The sequence below is a fragment of the Salarias fasciatus genome, chromosome 23 (assembly GCF_902148845.1).
Source record: "Salarias fasciatus chromosome 23, fSalaFa1.1, whole genome shotgun sequence".
Lineage (NCBI taxonomy): Eukaryota > Metazoa > Chordata > Actinopteri > Blenniiformes > Blenniidae > Salarias > Salarias fasciatus.
The window spans coordinates 8,008,912-8,033,799 of NC_043766.1; positions in this window are offsets into that span (position 1 = coordinate 8,008,912).

Consider the following 24,888-nt stretch of genomic DNA (forward strand, 5'->3'; position numbering starts at 1 on the left):
AAGACTCGGAGCGTGTACGAAGTTAATACTCAGCAGATACCCAATCTCTGTTGGAAGAACCAATGTTCTGTGTGTATCTATCTGACCTATTTTATGACATTGAATGTTTTCTTGACTATTCCAAAATGGTTGTAAATATTTATTTTAAACTTCTCACTTGTGAATCAACTCCACATGCTCATGCCAGTTGTCCACTGACTTGACTTTTAGGCAATCGGCATCATTTATGGAAATACAACCTTTTTTTATTGAGAGGAAATTGCATTTTCTTCTTTTGTTGTGTTTAAAGTAGCAACTGGATGATATTTACAGCACAGGGACAACATTGATCGCCTCACGTGAATTGTTCGCCTTGGAAAATAATATGAAGCTGACCTTTAAACATGTCTCAGCTATTCAAACTTTCCAGATTATCTTTGGATTTGAGCAATATGGTGATGCCTTGACAACTGGCAAGAGAGTTAAGTAAACAGGACAATAAGTTGCAGTAACAAACAGCTGTTATTCTGAGTTTCATGCTTGTGTCACTTGTGTGTGTGTATGTGTGTGTGCATGTGTTTTAAAGCACCATTTTCCATTCTTTCCCTTTTGACTATGAATTTGTGTTTCTACAAAAACATAACTGCTGTTTATGTAGACCTGTCAATCAAAAATACCCTTTAGTTATGGATCCTGTAACTATGTGTATGTCATATTATGCATAGTACATCTAATTGTTTTAAAACTAAAAACAAAAGAAGCTATGCTAGTAAAAACATCCTCTCAAACATCATTGCTTCCAAAGTTTTGTCCTGTTCTGAATATTTTCCTTACAAGCCTGCTTTATAAGGTTTACATTTGTCATGAAAAACATGCAGAATAAAAACCACCACTTTAACAAGTCAAGCCAACTGTGAGTTCTTTTATAAGTACCTAACTTAAATAACCTACAGCAATCAAAATTTGTTGTTTTTTTCTTCGTGTGTTGTAAGAAAAGTGTCATTTGAAGTATGTTGTTCAGCTTTTTGTTTTTTTTACATGCAAAGAATATAAAGTTTATTGATGATGTTTTTTTCTATTTTTGAAAAGCTCTTAAGGTTTTCCCATGAAAGGTTCATTTCAACTTTAGTCTTTTGTGCTATCTTTAAATTATTCAAGTATTGATTTATAACTTTTTTGTTTTTGTCACTTGAGATGCTTGAAGTGGGTTTTTTTTGTGTGTGCTCTAGAAGCCAGGATATCAGTATCACTCTAGTCTAATTATAATGCGTTACATAAGTAAGTGGACAGTGTGTGTCTTTGGTAGCATTTAACTGCTGGTGATTGAGGATGAAATCACTCAGATCTTTGAGGACGATTGCGGCAAAAGATGAAGAGGGTGTAAGAGGTGCGCAGGGACAGAGGTAGCAAGAGTACACCAGTGACCCTTGGCTGAGCTCTCTCACAACTTGCACCAGCGGAAATGTGGGAGGGTGGGGAAGCACTCACAAAAACTACAGTAACACCGGAGAGGGAGGAAAGCGCAGAAGAGAGCGAGAAGCCACAGGCAGAGAGAAACAGAAAGAGCAGAAAGAGAGGGGAAGGGTGGAGAGAGAGAGAGAGAGAGAGAGAGAGAGAGAGAGAGAGAGAGAGAGAGAGAGAGAGAGAGAGGAGAGAGAGAGAGAGAGAGAGAGAGAGAGAGAGGGAGAGCATGGCACTGAGCAAGAGTGATTGGGGGTTCAGGTTTACCAAAACATGACTTAAGCAATTAACTGTGAACAGCCGATTCAAGAGCATCAACGAAGGGCTTAGATAGGGATCCTGAAGGCAAAGCCACCTCAAATGAATTTAAGCCACACATCCGATCAGATTATTGTACATTTCAGGTGCCAGTGTTGCCTTTTCAAAAATGACCATATCTTTGGCAGCAGTCCAGTAAGAGTACTTTCAAACAGAAAGTACGGAAAGTATTAGATCATGGCCCAGACGTCCCTCTTAATGACTAAATGAATGAATTTTCCTTCCGTCCATAATAACTGGTGGTCCTGACTTGCAGTAACAATCTGAGAACTCTGAGTGACTGTTTCGTTTACCTCTGTTTGTAATGGCCAAACAATTGTTTCGGTTATCCTTTCATCTTGAACAGTTACTTCTTTTGCTGAAGCCCCTTCTCTTCTTTTCTACAGACAAAAACCACAATGCTGAGGGCTGCCTTTGCAGCTCACTTGACCTACATCTGGAACAATATGGGGTTCAGTATCGTGCTCTGGGAAACTTACTGACATGGTAAGAAGGGAAATCAAACCACCAGCTGAGATACAACAACCCACAATACAAAAATCAAACAAACAAACAAAAAAAGATGTGATAAAAAATTAATTAAAGTACAGATAACATTTTATTGTGCTTTATATTTTCTGTTGAGGAACATTTCAAGACAGAAATGACAAAGTGATTGTCAATCCAGAAACAGCTCAGACGAGACTATCAGGCAGGTTAGTTTTACCCTATCAAAATGTGATGCTGCAGTATTACACATACTGTTTAATACCATTTACCCCAAATTTCCTGATAATGATTAGGTTGTCATCACGAATGACAACTTTCTTCAAGTTTTTTTTTCCTTCTTTTCACTCAGCAGTTATATTATGAAACATTAATCATAATTCTGTTTTTTCCCCACAAGATTTCAATACGTCACTTTATTTTGTTGATAAGTCCACATATGTGTTGTCCATGTGTGGCAGAATGAATGGGAGGGATAACCAAAATTCAACCAAATCAAAGACAACGCCACCTGGGGGCTTGCACCCCAGGATCTCAAATGCTAAACCAAATTAAACCAAAAAACAAGGGCCCGCAGGTTCAAAGGATTCACTGGGACGGGAGACGTGAGTTCAAATTAAAACAAACTTTATTAAATTCCTAATGTTAAAATCAACAGACTAACTCAAAATAAATGGGGTTTGAGGCCTGCCAAACAAAACCAAACTGGACAGGGCTGGGGCTTACCACGACAGCGGTAACAGAAAGGGGGGAGGATCCAAAAACACACAGCACCCGTGACACAGCAAACCAAAAAGTGAAAACGGAACCACCACCAGGGAACCGCTGCCGCTCTGGGACCCCCAGCACCTGTCAAAAGAAAAGAAAATCAACAATTAAACTCACAAAATGATGGCAGCCCTCATACCCTGAAAACAAAAACCCAATACCTAAATATTCAAACGAAAGAGGAACAAAGTAATTTACACGAAATGAAAAAAACAAATCATTACAAAATAACAAGAACCAAAGGGATAGAACAGAGAACAATAAAGCAACGTAATCACTATTAAACGCAATCGAACAGAAGAAGGAAAAAAAAGAAGAAAATCAGAAGGAAAAGTGCGTCTGCATTTCTAAAAATGCCCGAGCACGGCGCAGGCTCAAGCTCCTAGGCTCGACGCAAGAGAGCCACACTTCTCAAGGAGCCTGGGTGGTCCATCAGGCCCCTAGGGCAGCAGGGTGTACTGAGGAGGTCGTGGTGCGACGAGCAGGTGTCAAGCACATCCAAAGGAGAGCCAAAACAGCAGTAAAGCCCGGGGTCAACTGCAGCTGATGACTGCACCACTGGCAGCATGAAGGAGAGCATACACAGCCCGATACAGCAGCGGCGGCGGCTGCAGGAAACACACCGCGCCCACACAAACTCCAGGGCAGTCCAGCTCCCAGTCAATTCACAGCTGTGAAACGCAGGGCTGGGGTAAATACACTGCTGAGGCTGCTAAGTGGACTAAAGAGAAACAGGACATGCGTACCTTTGTGGGAGGCCAAACACTATCCTGCACAGGCACGCTGTCAGGACAGCAGCCACATGTCTGTCAGTCCCATGAAGGAGGAAGAGGAAGAGGAAGAGGAAGGGCGGAGCAGGGATATTTATAGACGCCCAGTAATTAGAAGCCACACTGCCTCAAGTGGAGGGGAGTGCAACTCCCCACCATGCCACATCTACCCCCGGAGTTTGTGTCGTCGTCCCGACGACTGACCAAGGGAAAGGGGCTAACACCAGGGTCTGAACACAGCTGTCTGTGCGTTGGACGCAGATGGCTGAGGGCCATCTGGTACACGATCTGCCTGCCCTACAGACCGGGGAAGATGGTGCACATTGGGATGTCGACCAGCAGTAGAGCGACCAGTCCGGCGCAAGGTCTGCCGACTGGGCCCAGGTTGAGCATCCAGCAGAGGAGGCTGAGCCCACTGGGCTGTGTCTGCCTGTGCGCCAGATGCACAGTCCACAGCCTGAGGCTCCAAGGCGACAACAGGTGAAGTGGCAGAAGCGGGCGCAACACTAGGAGCGGCTCTGGTAGGTGACAGGGGGTTTTCTCGCACCAGGAGCCATAGATCTTCCTCAGCGGACTCACTGTCCGACTGGACTGGTGCAGGTGGAGGCAGGACCTGGGAAGGGTCAGCCGGGGGTCCTGACCTGACCTGGGGCTTGATCATGTCTCGGTGGACCTGGCGCACTCTCTGGAGGTCATCCACTGGGGCAACAGAATAAACAGGCCCTTCCACAGGTGCCCGCACAATTTGGTAGACCGCAGAGTTCCAGACATCCTGGATCTTATGACGACCTCTGACACCATGATCCCGCAGGTAGACCAGCTGGCCAACGCTCAGTGGGGCATCACGAACGCGTTGGTCATGTCGCTCCTTCCGGCGACTAGCAGCAGCAGACAAGCGTTCGCGAGCACCCTCAAAGGCTAACCTTAACCTGGCCTGATGCTCAGCCACCCAGTCTTGGACCTCTCCTGGAACTGGATCACGAACGCGACCTAGGAGAAAGTCTACAGGGAGCCGCGGCTCACGTCCAAACATCAGGAAAAAGGGGGACTCCCCAGTGCCCTGATGCGGGGTGGAGTTGTAACAGAACAGAACCTGTGGAAGACAAGAAGCCCAGTCACGCTTCCGTGAAGTCGGGAGTGTGCGCAGGAGGTTGTGGAGCGTTCTGTTAAACCTTTCACATTGCCCATTGCCTGCAGGATGATAGGGTGTGGTGCGGGATTTTGAAACCTCGTACAGGCTACAGAGATGCTGAATAATGGAATTCTCAAAGCTCTTCCCCTGGTCTGAGTGAATACGACTAGGAACCCCCAGTCTAAAGAACCACTCCTTGACCAATACCTGGGCTACAGTGGAAGCCCGTTGGTCTCGAGTGGGGACGGCCACAGTGTACTTGCTGAAGACGTCGGTCAACACCAGGACGTTTTCCAAGCCATTTCGAGATGGTTCCAAGACTGTAAAGTCCATGGCCACAATTTCATTGGGCCTGGACGCCAGTAAATGACCCATAAAGCTGTGAGGCACCAGGTCCGAGTCTTTTGCAACTTGGCAACGCTCACACCCCTGGACCCACTGTTTTATATCAGTGGTCATGTTGGGCCAGTAGCAGCGTTCCCGAACCAACTCAGAGGTCCTCTCGATGCCTTGATGGCCATGTTCATCATGGAGCTGCCTCAGGGTTTCCTCCTTAAGGACAGCAGGTAGGAGCAGCTGAAGACCTTCTTCACCCCCATCTGGGTGGAAGAATCGACGGTAGAGAACCCCCTCCTTCTCCACCAAGCGGTCCCACTGACGCAGCAGTGCTACCGCTGGCCTTGAAAGCTGCTGGCGTTCAGCTCGGGAGGGCTGGGCACGTCTCCTCCAAAACACCAGGACCGCCGCCAGAAGGGGGTCAGTTTCCTGCAAAGAGCAAAGGTCAGAGGGAGAATGCCCTGGGAGGACGGATACCAGGGACTGGGTTACCCCAGTGGGAGGGGCAAGTTGCAAAGTCTGTTGGAGGGCCACAGGGACAGATGTTCCAGGCACAGCGTGTTCAACTGAAGTCGCACCAGAGGTGTACTGCCGGGAAAGGGCATCAGCATTCCTGTTACTTCGGCCTGACTGGTACTTGACTTCAAAATCAAATGCTGCAAGCTGAGCAGCCCACCGATGTTCTGTGGCCCCGAGCTTAGCGGTGTGGAGGTAGCTCAACGGGTTATTATCTGTAAAGACAATGCACTTGTGTCCCAGTAAATACTCCCTGAACTTCTCCGTCATGGCCCACTTAAGAGCCAGGAATTCAAGTTTCATGGAGCTGTAATTCTCCATGTTGCGCTCGGTGGGTCGGAGGCCCCGGCTAGCATATGCCACTGGGCGTACCCCATCCTCCAAGTCCTGGGAAAGGACTGCCCCAAGGCCGCTGTAGCTAGCGTCAACCTCCAATATAAAGGGACGGGAGAAGTCGGCATAGGCTAAAACCGGGGCTGAGACCAGTCGCGCCTTAATGGCCTCAAAACTCTCCTCACACTGAGAGGTCCAGGAGGCACCCAGGTGCTTCCCTGAGCCCTTTTTGGATTTCGTACCCACCAGCTCAGCAACCAGCTTATGGAGGGGGCCAGCCAGGTGGGCAAATCCCTCCACAAAACGCCGATAGTAGCTGGCAAAGCCCAGAAAGGAGCGTAGCTCTGAAACATTCTGGGGGCGCTGCCACTGGGCCACAGCCTTGATCTTGTCCGGATCGGTGGACACTCCCTGGCTAGAGATCACATGGCCCAAGTATTTCACTTCTTTCTGAAAGAAAGAGCACTTCTCAAGCTTTGCCTTCAGTCCCTCTTTCTGAAGACGACCCAGAACAACTTCGAGCCTCTGCAGATGCTGTGAGACAGAGGAAGAAAACACAACAATGTCATCCAGATACAAAAGGAGGGACTGGCATTGTTGATCCCCAAACATCCTCTGCATCAGGCGCTGGAAGGTGCTTGGTGCATTGCATAACCCAAACGGCATCCTGTTCCACTCGAACAAGCCGAAGGGTGTGCAGAATGCAGTCTTGGGCTTGTCCTGTTCGGTGACTGGGACCTGGTTGTACCCACTAGCCAAATCGATCGTAGAAAACCAGCGGGCCCCGGAGAGTGCATCTAAACTCTCCTCAATACGGGGAAGGGGAAATGCATCCTTCCTGGTCTTCTGATTGAGGAGCCTGTAGTCAACACACAACCGCAGGGTTCCATCTTTCTTTCGAACCAGGACAATAGGGGAGGCATATGGACTGCTGCTTTCCCTGATCACCTGGGACTCAAGGAGCTGACTGATATGGGCCCTCACTTCCTCATACTCGGATGGAGGGATTCTTCGGTATCGCTGTCTGAGGGGGATATCATCAAGAAGAGGGATGTCGTGAGAGATGAGGTTAGTACAGCCTAAATCGCCCTCATGAGCAGAGAAGACTGAACTATATTTTTGAAAAAGGGTTCTCACCTCAGACTGCTGTCCCTCACTTAATGCCGACAAATCCAATGCCTCCACCATGTCCAGGACAGGATCAGACACCACCTGGGAGGATACCATGGCAGTGGACGACGTCAACTCAGTGACCCCCGCCGGGAGACTAATGACCTGTGCACTACTTAAAGTGCCGAGACTGGTGCGTGGGTAGAGAAGGACCTCCGTAGTTCCCACATTGACCACAGGGACATAAGCGGTACCCCTGACCACCTGAATCAGGCTCGGAGATGCCAATAACCCTGCTGGTAGGCCTGACTCAGCGGGTTCAAACAGGGCATCCCGACCAGCAAACTGCTCCGGGCACGTACAAGTCACCAGTCTCATGAACCCACCAGGTATGCGCACCACACGTCTTCCCTGGACCTTGACGGTACCACTAAGGGTTATCTGAGCCTGGCCTGCAACCTCGTGACACTGTTGGAGGGCCTCACGGACTGGGCGGGGAACATCTAATAACAGTGGGGCATCAAACAGAGAATCACCATACTCGCCAAAGAGTTCTTTGTAACAACGGCGGATGATATTCATCCCAAGGATCCCTGGGGATGAAGACACTGGGGCTGGGGGGTCCCTAACCACCAAAATACCACAACGGGGGATAACCTTGCCACACAGTTCCACATCTAGCTCCAGGTAACCCATGTAGGGTATAGCGAGCCCATTAGCCGCTCGCAGCTGCAGCCAGTGACAACACTGGAGGCGGTCATGGCCCCAAGGGGCAAACTGCTCCATAAAGAACTGCTCAGTTATGGTGGAAACCATGGACCCAGTGTCCACCAGACAAGAAACGGAAACTCCCCCTATCGAGACATCAATCTTTGGACAGGAAGACATCAGATCAACAGCCTTACCATCTATGGAGCCTGCATATTCCCCCACTGGGCCATGGCTCAGTGACTCAGCGGGTTTCAGTTTTCCGGCTGCTGAGTGGACGAGGCAGGTCTGGAGGGGCTGGAGACTAGTCCTGTAACAGAGTGGGCACGAGCGTGGGAAGAGACGCGTTCACCATCACACTCACGAGCAAAATGTCCCGGTTGCTGACACCGGCGACAAATCATAGGGTTATTACGTGTCATCCGACCTTGGGGTCGAGGGGCCTGCAAGGCAGCTACTGTGCGGGTAAGGGTGTTAAGCTGCTCTTGTTGTTTCTTCAGAACGTCCATCAGCTCAGTTAAGCTAGGACCCTGGGAAGCAGCTACAGGAGGTGAAATGGAACCACCCTGAACTCTGAACTGAAGACCATGTGTAGATGGTAGAGAGTAACTACGGCCACGCGAACCGCCAGGAAGACCCTCTCGCTCCCATCTAATAGCCTCCCTACGCACCTCCAGCAACGAAGCGGTGGGCTGACGCCGGACCATCTGCTTCAGTTCCCGGCGCAAGGAACTGTCGAGGACATGTTCCACAAACTGGTCTCGAAGTAAAACTTCAGAGTTTGGCATCCCATCAGGTGCACACTGCTTAATGTTCTGCATTAAGGCCAGCAAGGCTAATGAAAACTCCTGCAAGGTCTCACCTTCCTGTTGTTGCCTTGCAAAGAAAGCCTGCTGTAGAGTGACATAAGAGTGCGTGTGGCCGTACAACTCCCGCAAGATGGAAAAAATGCGGGCCGGGTCGTCACGCTCCACCCTCGGTCGAAACCTTATCTCCTCCCGTGCCTCCCCCTCCAAATGGTCAACAATGAAAAGGGCCTGATCAGCAACAGAAAGGTGACGAGTTCGCACGCATGCCTGTATCTCTTCAATCCACTCAGCTACACCCATACCTGATCTACCGTTAAACATGGGACACCTGCGATCCCTTGGTATAACCACCAGCCGCTCCGCCACAACAGCAGGTGAACTACCAGCTGGATTTGCGGAGGCTGACGCTGCCCCATTGGGGTCCGAGTGAGACGCAGCACGCTCCCCACGCAGACGCTCGTTGTCCGCCTTCAGCTGCTGCACAAGCTCTCGAAGCTGCTGCACTTCCTCCTCCATACCGACAGACAACCCCACCTCAATTCGGTGCCTCTAACAGAACAATAACCAAAAAAATGACAATGGTTAAATGAATGGGTGATCCTCCAAGGCAGTGCTGCTGTTTTGGCTCCAACACAAATCAGACAACGATTAAAACACAATTAAGACTTTTAAAGATAAATACATATATTTTAAAGTTGAAATCACGTCTCCGTCCTTTAATTGTGAATCCTGCCGACAACGCCAGAATGTGGCAGAATGAATGGGAGGGATAACCAAAATTCAACCAAATCAAAGACAACGCCACCTGGGGGCTTGCACCCCAGGATCTCAAATGCTAAACCAAATTAAACCAAAAAACAAGGGCCCGCAGGTTCAAAGGATTCACTGGGACGGGAGACGTGAGTTCAAATTAAAACAAACTTTATTAAATTCCTAATGTTAAAATCAACAGACTAACTCAAAATAAATGGGGTTTGAGGCCTGCCAAACAAAACCAAACTGGACAGGGCTGGGGCTTACCACGACAGCGGTAACAGAAAGGGGGGAGGATCCAAAAACACACAGCACCCGTGACACAGCAAACCAAAAAGTGAAAACGGAACCACCACCAGGGAACCGCTGCCGCTCTGGGACCCCCAGCACCTGTCAAAAGAAAAGAAAATCAACAATTAAACTCACAAAATGATGGCAGCCCTCATACCCTGAAAACAAAAACCCAATACCTAAATATTCAAACGAAAGAGGAACAAAGTAATTTACACGAAATGAAAAAAACAAATCATTACAAAATAACAAGAACCAAAGGGATAGAACAGAGAACAATAAAGCAACGTAATCACTATTAAACGCAATCGAACAGAAGAAGGAAAAAAAAGAAGAAAATCAGAAGGAAAAGTGCGTCTGCATTTCTAAAAATGCCCGAGCACGGCGCAGGCTCAAGCTCCTAGGCTCGACGCAAGAGAGCCACACTTCTCAAGGAGCCTGGGTGGTCCATCAGGCCCCTAGGGCAGCAGGGTGTACTGAGGAGGTCGTGGTGCGACGAGCAGGTGTCAAGCACATCCAAAGGAGAGCCAAAACAGCAGTAAAGCCCGGGGTCAACTGCAGCTGATGACTGCACCACTGGCAGCATGAAGGAGAGCATACACAGCCCGATACAGCAGCGGCGGCGGCTGCAGGAAACACACCGCGCCCACACAAACTCCAGGGCAGTCCAGCTCCCAGTCAATTCACAGCTGTGAAACGCAGGGCTGGGGTAAATACACTGCTGAGGCTGCTAAGTGGACTAAAGAGAAACAGGACATGCGTACCTTTGTGGGAGGCCAAACACTATCCTGCACAGGCACGCTGTCAGGACAGCAGCCACATGTCTGTCAGTCCCATGAAGGAGGAAGAGGAAGAGGAAGAGGAAGGGCGGAGCAGGGATATTTATAGACGCCCAGTAATTAGAAGCCACACTGCCTCAAGTGGAGGGGAGTGCAACTCCCCACCATGCCACACATGCATCAGCATCCAGTATATGGCATCCGCAATCACACAAGAAAACACTTGACACCATAAAAGTAGTGTTTGGAATGCACTGTTTCAGTGCATCTTTACATGTTTCTAATGATATGTTAATCCTGAGCTTCATTAATGTTAGGGTAAAATAGACAGAAACTTAGAAGAACTCGTTCTATCTGTGTCTAAATATTTCACTCTGGTCATTGATGCCTCTGCAGATTCCATAAAGTCTAGAACAGCATATGTGACTTTCCAGCCAGAGAGGCCATGTGATACATTTATATAATAGGTTACCACATGAAACCTGAAGAAAGTCAACAGCAGATGACGATTAGGTTAAAGATTGGGTCAGGAAAGTAGTTGCGGTGTGTGAATGTGTGTGTGTGTGTAGTTGTGGTTCACGAAATGTTGCCACAGTTAGCACATCACAATTTTCTCAAGAAGACTTCAAAGGTAATTTTCTTTCTACAGCTGGCATTATTATTTGCTTCGAGCATTAATACTTAACCTGAAGGCGTATGCGATGGAACATCCATGCCAAGTGTAAATGAACAAACCCTCAGTTGTATTTACAACACTTGTTCTTTGACTACGCACAAACATGTTGTCATGCTCCTGCAGTAGTGCATCTGGGCTCCATTATCATGGGATTGTTTAAATTGTTTAACACACCATTAAAGCACTGAAGTAAAACCCTAATTCTCAAACCCTCTCTTATCTTTCCATGTTGGGCCTATTTTTAATGTCGTCAGAACGCTTAATTGTTTCCCTGTTGCTATAAATATAAAAGAAGGCGTGACTCACATGTCTAGCAAGTTGTCATCATAAAATTAAGGGGCGTTAAATACTTCGGCGTAAATGATATGGCTGACATTTTTATAATTTGAGTAACACATCTTAAAAAATACACTCTAACCTTTGCAGCTTGGAAAGCAGCCTCGAAACCTGTAGGTCAGTTTTATTACAAGCTTTCAGGTATTACGAAAGTAAACAAACGGTCACAGAAAAGGGCACCTTCAGTACACTTGAGCAAAAATGCACAAACTGATCCTCCTTCCAATATTTTAACATTATTAGTATTGCAACTGAAGGAGTAAATAATCTGTAGATAGGGCAATCTAACAAGAGAGTGGTTTTTAAGAACAAAGTAGTTGTTTTTTTTTTCTGTTTGTCTCAAAATGCTAGATTTACGTAATGCAGTCCATAAGAGAATTTGTGTTTTGACTTGTTTAAGGGAAGTGAAGTAGCCTTATAACAGGTTCATTTGTGGCGTAAACAAAAGTTTCCCAAGAGCAAAAAAGAAAGAAAAGGAAAAAGAAGAGTGGGGAAAAAAGGGCTTTTGAATCAGTGATCGATGAGGTGGCTTTATTTGACTTCAAAGACCCTCAGAGTTGCTCAGGCTGAGTTTCAGTCCTTCTTTTGCTCTTTTAGTGGCCACAGCAAAGCACATGATATGCCACAGTTCTCACTGGAAGCTTACCCCTGCTGGTGCAGACAAAAAGATCAAGACAATGCTACTTTCTCGCAGTCTGGCGCAACATGTCAGTGACTATTTTCTCCCATTTTCCACATTTACACCCCTTTCCCTTCTTTTTTGGCATTCATTTTTATTGGTGGCCTTGTTTTGGACTAAGTGCCCAGTGGCCCTTAAGTAAAAGAAACTGGGATTCTTTCCTTGGTTTTCTTTTGTGAAGATGTGCGTGCCGGGAATATATATGACCGCTCATATCAGAGGTCACGTAAACCCTGCTTTTCAAGTGTGCGGCTCTGGCATTTTGCATTGTGTTTGCTCTGACTGATGTTTGCCATAGCGACTTAATCATGCAGAGAATGATTTAATCAAGGGGACTAACCCAGTGTGTGTTTGGGCATGTGAAAAAGGTGCAAGAGAAGGTTCCACCTCCAATTATAGCAAATACCTAAATGATCACTGCACGGATTTGAAGTACAATGTGTTTCTGTACTGCTCAACCTCCATTAAACTCGGAGACCATTCAGATAAACAGACTCCTGTTTTCCATCACTTATTTAAAAACACAAATAAAAGATGTGGCTTCTTCTTCTTTTTTCTGTGTTGAACCTGTTCTTTCAAAATTCTTTTTGAATAAGGTCAGTGTTTACATTTAGGTAGTTATTGATAGCATTGATTTTTTATTCATTATTTTTTTTTTGTCTGTCTTGTTAATACTCCATCAACATTGAATGTACTTTTGTTTTTTCTTCACATCCTCATAGAAGTGACCTTTTTAAAGATCATGGGACATAATTGCATTAGGATGAGAATTATTGTCATAGAGAAAAACATGTTGGTTAAAAACAAGAATATCTATGAATAAAGTTGTCGCTGAGCACAGGGTTTTTAAAGTAAGCTTAGACCACATTTTAATTCAGCTGCATTCACTTTCAAAAATGTTGGTTTTGATTAAAAAAAAAAAAAAGTTTAACCTTCACTTATTTAATACTGTAAGTGCATTTTAATATGACTGAACCTTTTGGGATCAAGACAGATGATCATGTGATTTGCATGTTTTATTTAACCTTTTTTTTTTTTTTTTTTTAATACTGAATATTCATCCTGACACAAGCTGAGCATTTGGGCATTGATGAAGGACCAGCAGCGGTAACCCCTTTGCAGTGGGAATGAAAGAAGAGACACTAAGGTTGAACCTTTATTCCCACTGTAAAGGGGTTACCGCTGCTGGTCCCTCATCATTTCCCAAATGCTCAGCTTGTGTCAGGTGTCACTGTATACATAAGTTTTCCTTTGCTATGCTGACATGCACCAGGCTCCTTCACACGTCATGTGTCGTTTTCTTCACTCATGACTAATAGATTTTTTTTAAGAAACTTCAGAGTCTTGGCACATTCATATTGTTCTTTTACCTTGAGCTCTCACTTCCTGCTAAAGGCTATCCCCTCATTACTCAGAGGATGTGCTCCTTCTAATGCCGTATGATTCATCCACTCACACAGCTACCATTCAGAATCCTGGCATTACTCCAGACAGGGTTCATTCAAGTAAGTAAACTGCAATGAATCATAGGCCAGATTATTTTGAAATGTAAACAGTGTGGGATGTCATTTTCCTGTGAAAATAAAAAGGCATGATACAACTAGAACAGATTTCTGCTACAGATACCAATGATTGATAATGTTGCAACGGTTGTAGTGAGAGGTTATTCCAAAGATGAATTCAGATGTTGGATTTTCTGCATGTTCAACAACTGCTTCTTTCATAAAATTCCCCTCAAAGAATACATTTTATTTTGATATGTAGGGAGAAATTGTGTGCACTTGCAGGTATTGAAGCATGCCTTTTCACATAGCCTGTGAAATGTCGGGTGCTTTTTTGTGAAAACTACACAGCACAGTCTTAACAAGACAGAATTCTAATATCCTTGGTGACGTGACCCCCCCCGGGGCTGCCCGCCATTCAGTAAGTCTGTGACTCCAAGCACGTAGCCTGCTCCCAACATACAAAGCATTTCAGGAATATATGCATAGGAATTACTGCAACCTAAGCACAGGATCGGTAAGCCAAGATTTTACCCCCCTGAGCGTTTTGGAGCAAACAACTTTGGCATGTTAGGAATCGCTTTCCCCTGGGAGTACTTTTTATATTTCTTGCTATTCAATATGTTTGGTCATATGCACATCCATGGATGAAAGCGCTGATTTTATGGAGCCTGACAGTCAGCAAGTTATGACTGACGTGGGAAAGGTTTGACGATAACAAGAGGGGAAACGCTAACCTTTCTGAGCAGCTTGTCATCACCCCCCACAGGCTGCCGCAGAACAGGCAGCAGTCATAACCCATTTGTTAGCTGTAAAGTTACTTATAGGTATAGAAAGCCCTTCAGATTAACGGGAACAACTGTCTTCACACTGGTGTGTTACTGTGACAACCTTATTTGTTCTTTACCTTTTGCCATCGTTTGTGACTCTGTTTCTTTCAGGAAGCAGTGTTAAGCATACCTGCTAAACAGTCCGCCTTGCAGGAGAGAATGATGTTTGGTGTGATGTTTAAACCTTGAACCCTGGACTTGAACATAATGGTTTTCACAAACTGACCACAACCGATTTACTTCGTACGAACAGGAACTACACCTGAGCGTCATTGGTCTGACCCACACAGTGCCGACAGGTCAGCTGATGTCCAACAGAAACACTGCAAAAATACAACTGTGTGCTCCTCATTAAAACATCGAAAGTTAGGGAGAGACAATTGAAGCAACCCACTGATCACAACAAAAGGAGTTACTGTCAAGAACTTATTTTCAGCAACTGTCAAAACAATGGGAATAAATGTTATGAAACATTGGATAAACGCACCTCCGACAGACACAATGCAGCCCGCTGATTGCTGTTAAAAAAAATGTGCACATTCATGCATAACTGCTTGTGGTCTAAGGTTGATTTCTACAGCTCTGTTTAACAGATCAAAGTTGTGGCAAGCTCCACAAATGGAAAAGGAAGGGATTTAAAATAGAATGCGGTCTGTATTTTCTTCTATTTTATTTTATTTTGAGTACAATCAAAACAAATGCATGCTGATGGGCGGAATGTATGAGGTACGCGTCTGTTGTAGTATTTGACCACTTTGCTCTGGTTCAGATATTTCCTGTTATGGATACAGTGTGGGATAAATGACCTCATATAGTATTAAATCCAGTTTGTTGTAGATGAGTATTATTCAACACAATGTTAATCACAATTAGGTGGAATTTTTTTTCTTTCATTTTTTTGTCACAAGTACATTTTAGCACCATATAATTTAGACGATTATAGTTTTGCTACCACTGTGCCAACATAAAATCATATCTCAAGTGGATGTTGCTACAGACTGCTAGATGGTATCTTTTTTTTATGTATATAAGTGTATATTGAACAGTTGCAACACTGTAAGCTCTGCCATTAGATTGCACTGAAGATTGTGGACACTGTTTTCTTTTAATTCCATGTAATTCCAGTTAAATTGGCTGTTTAGATGTCTGCCAAATATGAGCAAACTATTGAACTCAATATTATGAGCGAATGTCATACATATTTGTGGATACTGTGAATCATGCTCGTAGCAATTATGTTGAAGGCACCAGAAAGGGACTTGGTCACAGAAGATGGAAGGATCAACAGAATTTTGATTGGTTGTTTTTTCTTTCCCCGTTCAAAGTGGATGCCAGTGTGCCCTATAACTGTGATTATCGTATTACTTTAACCTCAGATTTATCAATGTAGCGTCATTCACAAAGGTTTTCCATTCGGATCTAAATGTGCAATTGGTTAAATTCTCTTGTTTTGAAAACTGAACAGGTTCATCCATCCACTTTTTCCATGTTTAACAGGCTGAACCTTATCCCGGCTGGATAAAAGGCGGCATATGTCTCAGGCGTGTCACCAGCCGATAAAAGTCTGTGCCATATACTTTTTTTTTTTTTTTAAACCTAAACTCAATGTTGTGTTTTGGCTGGCAAACATCACGGCTTCTCATGATCTGACATGCGCACGATGGTCCATCATTTAGTTACTAAGAAACCACTGCATACAAAACGAGCCATCAAAGGTCATTGGGTCTGTGATGGTGGTGTTGTTAACAACCACACATAAAGTCCACAAACAGGGTGTCTGCTGTTGAGGTGGATCCGCTTCAAAGCTTTTTACCTGATCTGTCATCATGGACACGGACATGACATATAGAGATAAATTAAAGGTTACCCATTCACACTTTCATTCATTTTTCTGTTTTTAACACACTCTTTGATGACAGAATATCAACATCTTGCCAGATATATATCCCACCCACTAACGGCTGCCATGATAAGGAAATACTGATTTCTATTAACATCACCTGTCAATGAGCATAATAATGCCATAATGTGTTTACTGCAATTTTCATGTCCAGTTAATACACAGAGGACAGAATATTGATTTTCTGCCTCTACGTGTAATCAATAAAGCATATTTCCTATTTGTTTTGTGATGGATAACAGCCTTGTGATATAATTATACCTGTCTGAAGTCTGCTGTGTGGGTGGCGCCAAGATGGAGCTGATGATAAGTCTTCTATTCATCTCATGGCATGGTCTATCTTGCATTTTCCAACCTGTTCCTCTCTTTGGTTATTACCCTAAACATGTAACCACATGTCTGACACTTTTCTTGTTAATTCGGAAAAGTAAACAGTGTTAGATTACGTTGTACTACCTCTTGGCGGAACATCTTTTCTCTATAAATCATTGTCTTTGTAATCAACCTGAGAAGCATCCTGCTGAGTTAATCGTGTGTCAAGCAGTTCATCCTTTCATGTTGCTGAGCCAAATATATTTATTAGTTTTGCCTTTGATCATGCATTCTTTTTGACTTATTAATAGATGACTGAGAGATTTTTTTGCGTACTCGTGGCACATTGTGAAACAAGAGAACCACTTCAAGCACTAAAAATTCTGGAAACCGAAACTCTAAAAATGACAAGTTGCAATATGATTGGTAATTATCTCTAATAAATCTCATTTCAAAAAAGGAAATGCACATTTGGAGATGTGAAAAAAAAAAATCAAATCATCTATAAAATTATATCACCTTTCAGTTCATAATACAACGTCACTGCAATATCAACTGCATTGTCCGGTAGCAGCTCTCTTAAGAGACATGGCTCTACGACTCTTTGTAGTACCAAGTAACTTCACCGAAATTACTGTTGGATTAGAGTTTCCAGAGCTTGAGTGGAAAATGAGGCCTTTTTCATGAAAAGGGGACCACACAAGAGCCGCATAGGTATTAAACTTTCCCACTAAAAGTTTATTGAGTTATTTTGGTTGCAGCATTGCATTATACAGCCCAGTGTGCAGAAAGAGAAGGATTCAACATAGTAGTTTCTCACAATAAAACCAGTTCCCTGAAGCAGCAACATGCTGTGCAGGTAAATGCTAGCAGGGAATCCTTAGGATGTTTCACTGTGTGAAGGGGTTTCCCATAATTCAGGAAGTACAGAAGCAGACGCTCTGCAGGTATGCCCATCTGTCTGTTGGCTGCTCTTTCTCTCTGCCCCCACTGAGCTGCAGAGGGTCACACGAGCAACCCAATAAAACAAAAAGCAAAAACAAAAAACAAAACAAAAAAAAAAAAAACTTTGGATCAATTTCACCTCACATAATTCTCTTTTTATGTTGTACTACAAGTTGTTCAGTCAAAGTGCCAAGTGGTGATTTACTAGGGTCCAGGAGAGGTTGAAAAGCAATGGGACTTCAGATAAATCTGCAGGCAGGGACTCCAGGGTGCTGCCTGCACACACTGAATAATGACTTGCCTTCTCACTCTCAACTTGCCGCATTCACGCGGCGATTTATGTTTGGCTAAGAGCTAGCATTTCTAATTTGATGCTGCTAATGTGGGCCAGCGTTTGGGAATCACCCATCTTTACAGGATGACAGTCATGGTAATACACTGCTATCATTAAACAGGAACCTTGATTAGTGTGATCCTATATGACTAGATTTGTCAGACTGAGCAGCCATTATAACATAATCAGTGATGTCACTTATTACTGAAGTGGATTTCACAAGGGCATTGGTGTCATCCCCACGGCAGAATGGAAATCCCAGCGCAACTTCAGCTTGTTGGGCTCCTGTCATGCTGCCAAGCTTAAAAAATAAAGAAAGATGGAAAAAAGGTGCTTGAGATAAATAGGTCTCAAAAAGTATAAATATTGAGTTTATTTAAAAAAAAAAAAAAGTATTTATTAGATTCTGCCGGTGTAATTACAACATGGAATCTTAAACATTATATGCAGGATGCAAAATGGCAAATAGAGAGTTTCTCACAGCTCTAAACATCTCAAAGATATCTCACGACGACGTGTACAGTCGATGCCCATAACTGTTCATTTTCCCAGAGCAGTAATGGAAAAGCCTTTGTTGTTTGGCACTGAAGGCGGAAAGCTGGACAAACGCTGACTTCATAAGCATAGAGGGCCCAGGTTAATGAGAAGAGGGCTGGGAATTCATGTTTGTATGGCTGGGTTGAAGAGAACTGAGGTGGTGCGTTACAGAGAAACAAATATATCATAACTTGTTCCAAGTTGTTGATGTACGGTAACACTAAAGACCTTTTATTGTATCACTGTGAACACACACACACACACACACACACACACACACACACACACACACACACACACACACACACACACACACACACACCACAGTATACTAGAAATCCATAAAAAAACCCGATAATAATAAATAATACTAATTATAAATATAAAAATAGATAATAATAATAATAATAATAATAATAATAATAATAATAATAATAAATAATAATAATAAAAGTCAATAATAATGTAATCATAAATTACAGCCACTGTAAAGCTTGCTTTTTTGCCTGAAAGCTTGTCAAGTCTCTTAACAAACTATAGAGTTTACCCCATTTAGTTAAAACAGAATTTCATTATAAAATTATATTGAACAAAAACATTTACTGAAAAAGTTTTTATTTGTTTTGTTTTTTGCTATGTGTTAGAATCTCAATCACTGATTTCTCCTTATTTAGACCTCCAGTTTTAATTATGCAAATGAAAATTCTTTGTTTGCCTTCATCTGTTTTTGAAGCGCTGTTCTCTGTGGTTGTGTGTGATAGTGCTGTGCGAGTTCTAATTAGTTTTTAAAGTACATTCGAAGGGTCGGACCTGCTCAGTGTGTCACGTTACAGGTCTTAGGACAGTCTGGAGCTGTTCTTCAGCACTAGTACAACATGCAAAACAACCCTTCTTAAACCTTTGTGTGTTTTCAAAGATAATTTCAGCAAAGACACGCTGATGAGATAGAGAATCATCGATGATTATTTTGTGAAGATGGAAACCTTCCAGGAGAGCAACACAGAGCAGGTTGTCTCCAAATCAACATTTCATGCTACTAAGTTCAGGATGGATTTATTTAAATGAATCCTTGCATTAACTTCTTATGATACCTATGTTGTTTTTAGGCTGATTCGTATTTGGCTTTATTAAATTGTGGCATAATGAAGTTCTTTTCCTAAAAGAAATAGTTCCATTAGACATTATTTTTCATCCTGACAGCAGTGTCTCGCCACCTCCTCCCGTTCATGAAATTAACGAGTGATGTTTTGACTTTAAACCTCCCGTCGTCTCCTGTTTTTATATCAGTAACAACTCCCTCAAATATGAGTCAGTAATTTTGATTTGAAGAGGGCAGATCAAAGGCTCTCCTATCTAAGGGTCAGAAAATAACCTTTACTTCGTCCTTGACCCCAGGCCTCCACCCAACACACATCCTGCAAAACCAGAAAAAAAAAATGGGTGGGAGGCGAACGTTAGGATGAACTTCCTGACCATACTATTCACCAATAGAGAAAAGCAGACTTATAGAAGTTTAGTGAATTCCTTGTATGTTTTTGGATCCATGTCCGGTAGAATGACTCAACAGGATGTTTCCTAAACCAGCTCAGTAATAATATTTAAACTAAATGAGACTTTCTTTTGGAGTAATGTTGAGTATATTCTAATTATTACCATATCTATTGTAATTACAGCCCCATCAGTTCAATGTTTGGTAGCATTTTAGTGAAAATGAATGAAAATATACAATAAAATATAATAAAATGCAAAATATGCTTTAGTTATTCTTTTTTTCTCTCGGTAGATCTTTTCATACACAAGAGTAAATTGGGAATAACATTAGTAACTTGTGCACACTCACTTTCCTGAGGCCAGCCACCTTTTCTGTCACTTTAAGTGATGCTGACTTTCTGTCACAATAAACATCATTACGTAATTAGAGCCTGGTTCTTCGTGTCCTCTGAGCTGCTCTGTTTGCAGGAGCTCAGATCAGAGATTCTGTCAGACTAAGCAATGCAACTCCTCAGTCTGCCCAGAGGGAAATGACTCCTGCGCCCAAATGCTTTGAAATCTACTTTGATATGTCAAACTTGGAATCCAAAATAGAAAGACAAACACTTAATCTTTTCATTTGAGTGACTCTCACTGAGTAGGAAACGCTCTTTAAAGTACGAGCTGGTGGCATGACCCCTGAAAATCAGACGCTTTCTGTGGTCACAATTGTGACTTCAACAATTTAAAATTGTTTGATTGATTTTTTTGTTTGAGGGGGAAAAAGCTCAAAACAAAAACAAATTCAAGATTGTCTGCTTTGGTTTTCAAGTAGTGCAACTTTTTCCAATCACATCAACATTTTAGAAGATGAATCAGAAGTATTTTCAGTTTTTGGACCAACTTCCATCAAAAACATTAAGTCACTCTGTTATTGTTTTGGTTCTTTTTCACGGCCATTCATTTTGGCCTAAAAGAAACATGTGAAGCTCAGAGAAAGTGTGTTGAGGGAGGTAAAATCTAAGTAAGACAACAAACTAATAACTCCAAAAAATTATCATCAAAATGAAAAGAAAAAAAATACTGAAAAATTGCATATGCTGCTGATCACAGACCACAACACAAATTACAACCAGGGTAAGTTTATCTGCAACATACACTGGAACATCCATAAACTAAACTTTCTATGTGATTACTACAATATCTATCTATCCATCTATCATTTATCTATCTATCCAAGTGATATAACATGCTCTATTTTTTGTTATTAATCATTATCACAACAAGAGACACTGTATTGCTCAATACAGAGGTGAAAACACACAAAATGCAAATATTTGAACCGTAATATTGATCTATGACTTAATCACTCAGTGGTTGTCAACATGGGATTCCTAAACATTCAAACTGCATAAGCGGTGAGATCCATATTCAGCAAACTGATGCAGACAAATACGGATCAACACAACAGAGAAAGTACAAACTCACTCTAAATACAGAAAACAAAGACATGTCGGTTACAAAAGGTTCATGAGTCATGAACATCTTCATGTCTGTCACTTTTCTGTGTTCCCTGGAAACATATGTATTATAGTCTGGGCAACTGGGTTAAAATTATGTTCTGTGTTATCCATAATGTCAATGTGTTGTGACGACGCTCGCACAGTTTGTGAGTTCTCTATTTGAATCAATGTTCCCAGAAAAGACGGTTTTAATTAACACTGCTGGCGTATCTCTTGGTAATATGGCCAAATTCAGGAAAAATGAAGCACATGAAGGCCCACATGCTTGAAGCTAACATGAAGGGTAAGTCAGAGGTACAGACACAAAACACTTGCACATGTCACAAAAACACACACAAGCTTTTGACCTGAGTTCTCAGTGTGTGGTGACAAGTCTATTCTGCCAGTGGCTTTCAGATGTGAGACTCTGGCACAGTGTCAGTCCATGACAGTGAAAGCCAACCTACTGCTGCAGTGTCTCCACACACACACAGACACACACATAGCAGGGGTCTTTTTTTTTCCAACCCCTCCCTCTCTCTCTTTGTTTTTTTTTTTAACCCTAATTCATACATTTTATTGTACAATACTGTAGTTCCTGGAGTCAGAACAGAGAAGATAGAATGGTGTCACTTCGAACTGTTAATCAGAAGTCACAACAACAACAGCTGTGACCCATGAAAGGCAAACCACCAAAAATGTAAATGAAGCCGATAAAAGAGACAAAGCTTTGAACTGCCACATTGCATTAAAATGCCACTGCGTCTGTTATCTTCTCTTCTCTTATGCTCACCCAGTGATTTGAACTGGTGTCAGGTGGATGACGTTGCAGTTCAGGTTTCATTTTGGACTACTTTGAAGGACAAATTTGCTGTGTTAATTCGCTCCTCTATGTTTTAATCTGGAGGAATTTAAAATGGCTCAGTGTCTCGCCAGAAAGGGAAAACAAGCAAACACAGAGCTGAAGAAATGCTGAACTCACAGGTGTGACTTTAAACTTTCAAAAGCAAAACAATGTGATATCACGTAATTGGCCACAGCCTGAACAAAGAATACTCAAAGAAATTATACGTAGTTCAACTCACTCAGGACCAGAAAATGGATTTTCCTCCTGCAAACCTTTGCAAGCAAATGTTGATGCATTTTGTGCAAAGAAAACTGGCTACATGCTCCAAAATGTAGAAAAGTTATTAAAAATGCTACTAAAACTATGTAACAAATGTTTATATGACCTTGAAGGACATTTTCCAAAAGCAAAATATGAAAAACTTACTTTCAGTCTTTCATTAAAATAATGGACACAGACAATGATTAGAGAGAGAGAGAGAGAGAGAGAGAGAGAGAGAGAGAGAGAGAGAGAGAGAGAGAGAGAGAGAGGGTTCACCCTCCAGTCAGTACTACAGTTTGTTACAGCTCCCTCCAGGGGATGAACTAGTGATTAGCAAAAGTGAACAAAGGGAAAAATCTAATGATCTTGCCATACAGTTCACATATTAACTGTCAAACAAATAGGAAAATGTCCTGGTTGATGGTCGGGTAATCAATAAAAGTTTCATCTTTGACTCTAACCAGATTTGCTTTATTTAAGCAATACTACAGTATAATTCCTCAGCCCCAGCCAAAGCAGTCATTTAGACCTCAATTTAAGAATAACCTGACGAGACTCGGACAATGAAGATAAAATGCAGAATTTGTGATTCCAAGTTTCATAAATGCAGCTGATTTCATCTAACTTGACTGTATTTAATAAACAAAGCTGCAGGAATGGATTTATGTGTCACACCTGCAGCTTTTTACCTAAAAATGTAGTTATTACCATCATTTACTGGTTTGTTTATTAATGAGCTTGTTTGTTTTTGCTGCTATTTTGCAGTGGGTTTTCATTGTTCATTTACTCAGATTCACCATCATAAATCAAGCTCTCCGTTATTTTCAACCCAGTCCCGTTTAACACGCCATCTCAATTCACATAATGCCTCTAACTCTCAGTCTGTCTAGTTTTAGTTTTCCCTGCTTTCTTGTCCCAACTTTCTTTATTATCTCAATCTTTCTCACTTTCCTTTCCTCCTTTTCACTGCTGCTGTGAACGGACTTTCCCATACGCTGCAGGCGTGGTTATACCCAAATCCAGGAGGGAATAACTGAGAAAACATATCTGGTTACCATCGTCTCTTTGGCTATGTTCCTTACCAATTTTTACAAGCGGCCTGTTTGAAGTCATGAATGAAAAATGACAATTCTCTCCTTTGGGTGAAAGCCATTCACTGGCAATTAGAAAGCTCTGAAAAGTTAAGTACAGCATTGATATGTCTTCACCCTTCCTGCTTCTTTTTCCTGTGATCAAATGCTTCAAAGAAAGATACAGACAGAAATTCTGTGATTGTTTTTCTTTTCCTTCCCTCACCTGACTAGCTTCAGTTTAGTAACTGCTAAAACAACGGATGGACTCCAGTGTGTAACAGTCCTCCAGCAGGTGTAACACAAATTCTATGTTAGATACAGCTTTTAACCAATTCTGACAGAATTCTAGCTGAATCTTAAAAATTTAAAGATGAATAATAAAGAAAGACTTTGAAATGGGGAGGAAAATGGACTTTTTATGTCAGCGAGGATAGTGTTGCTTGAGGAAACTTGAGAAAGGCCGCTGTCCGCAGTGATCATTTTCACACCTACAGTTGCTACAGTTGGAACACGCTGGCCTGGTTCTGACTACTTTACAATATTAACTGTGTTCTTTCATATATACCGTCCACATATAGACAGCAAGAGACCTCCAGGCTCGGGTAATAATGAATGAAATGACCAAGTTCGCTTTGACTGTGATTATTTTCGCAAGCCACCATTGACTGAGGAAACCAGCTGAACCTGAAGATTAAACCTGCTGCATGTGTTTGAAAAACGAGAATATTCCAAAAGAGCTGCTCTCTGTGATTCTGTAAAGAAAAAAAAAATGTAATTACCCAAGAAATTGCCTATTAATTGCCAGGATATGAAAGCCCATTGATGTTCAGAATGGAAAGCTGAGCACACAGGCCTCAATGAATAAACAATTCTTTGAATAAGACATTAGCAAGCAACCTCACACTAAACTACACCCACTCAGGATTTTCTTTTCTCCCACTGCCTAATAAGCTTCAGTCCTTCCTTTGCCATCCCCTCTATTTCTTTTTTCCAATCTTACAAACACGTACACACACCCGACCACTTAGACAATTACAGAGTCCCTCATTTTGCCTTGGGAACTTTTGGCAGTTTATGGGCCAGATACTGCTCTTAAGAGGAAACAATTTGGTACTGTCATGAGAAAGTGGGGAAA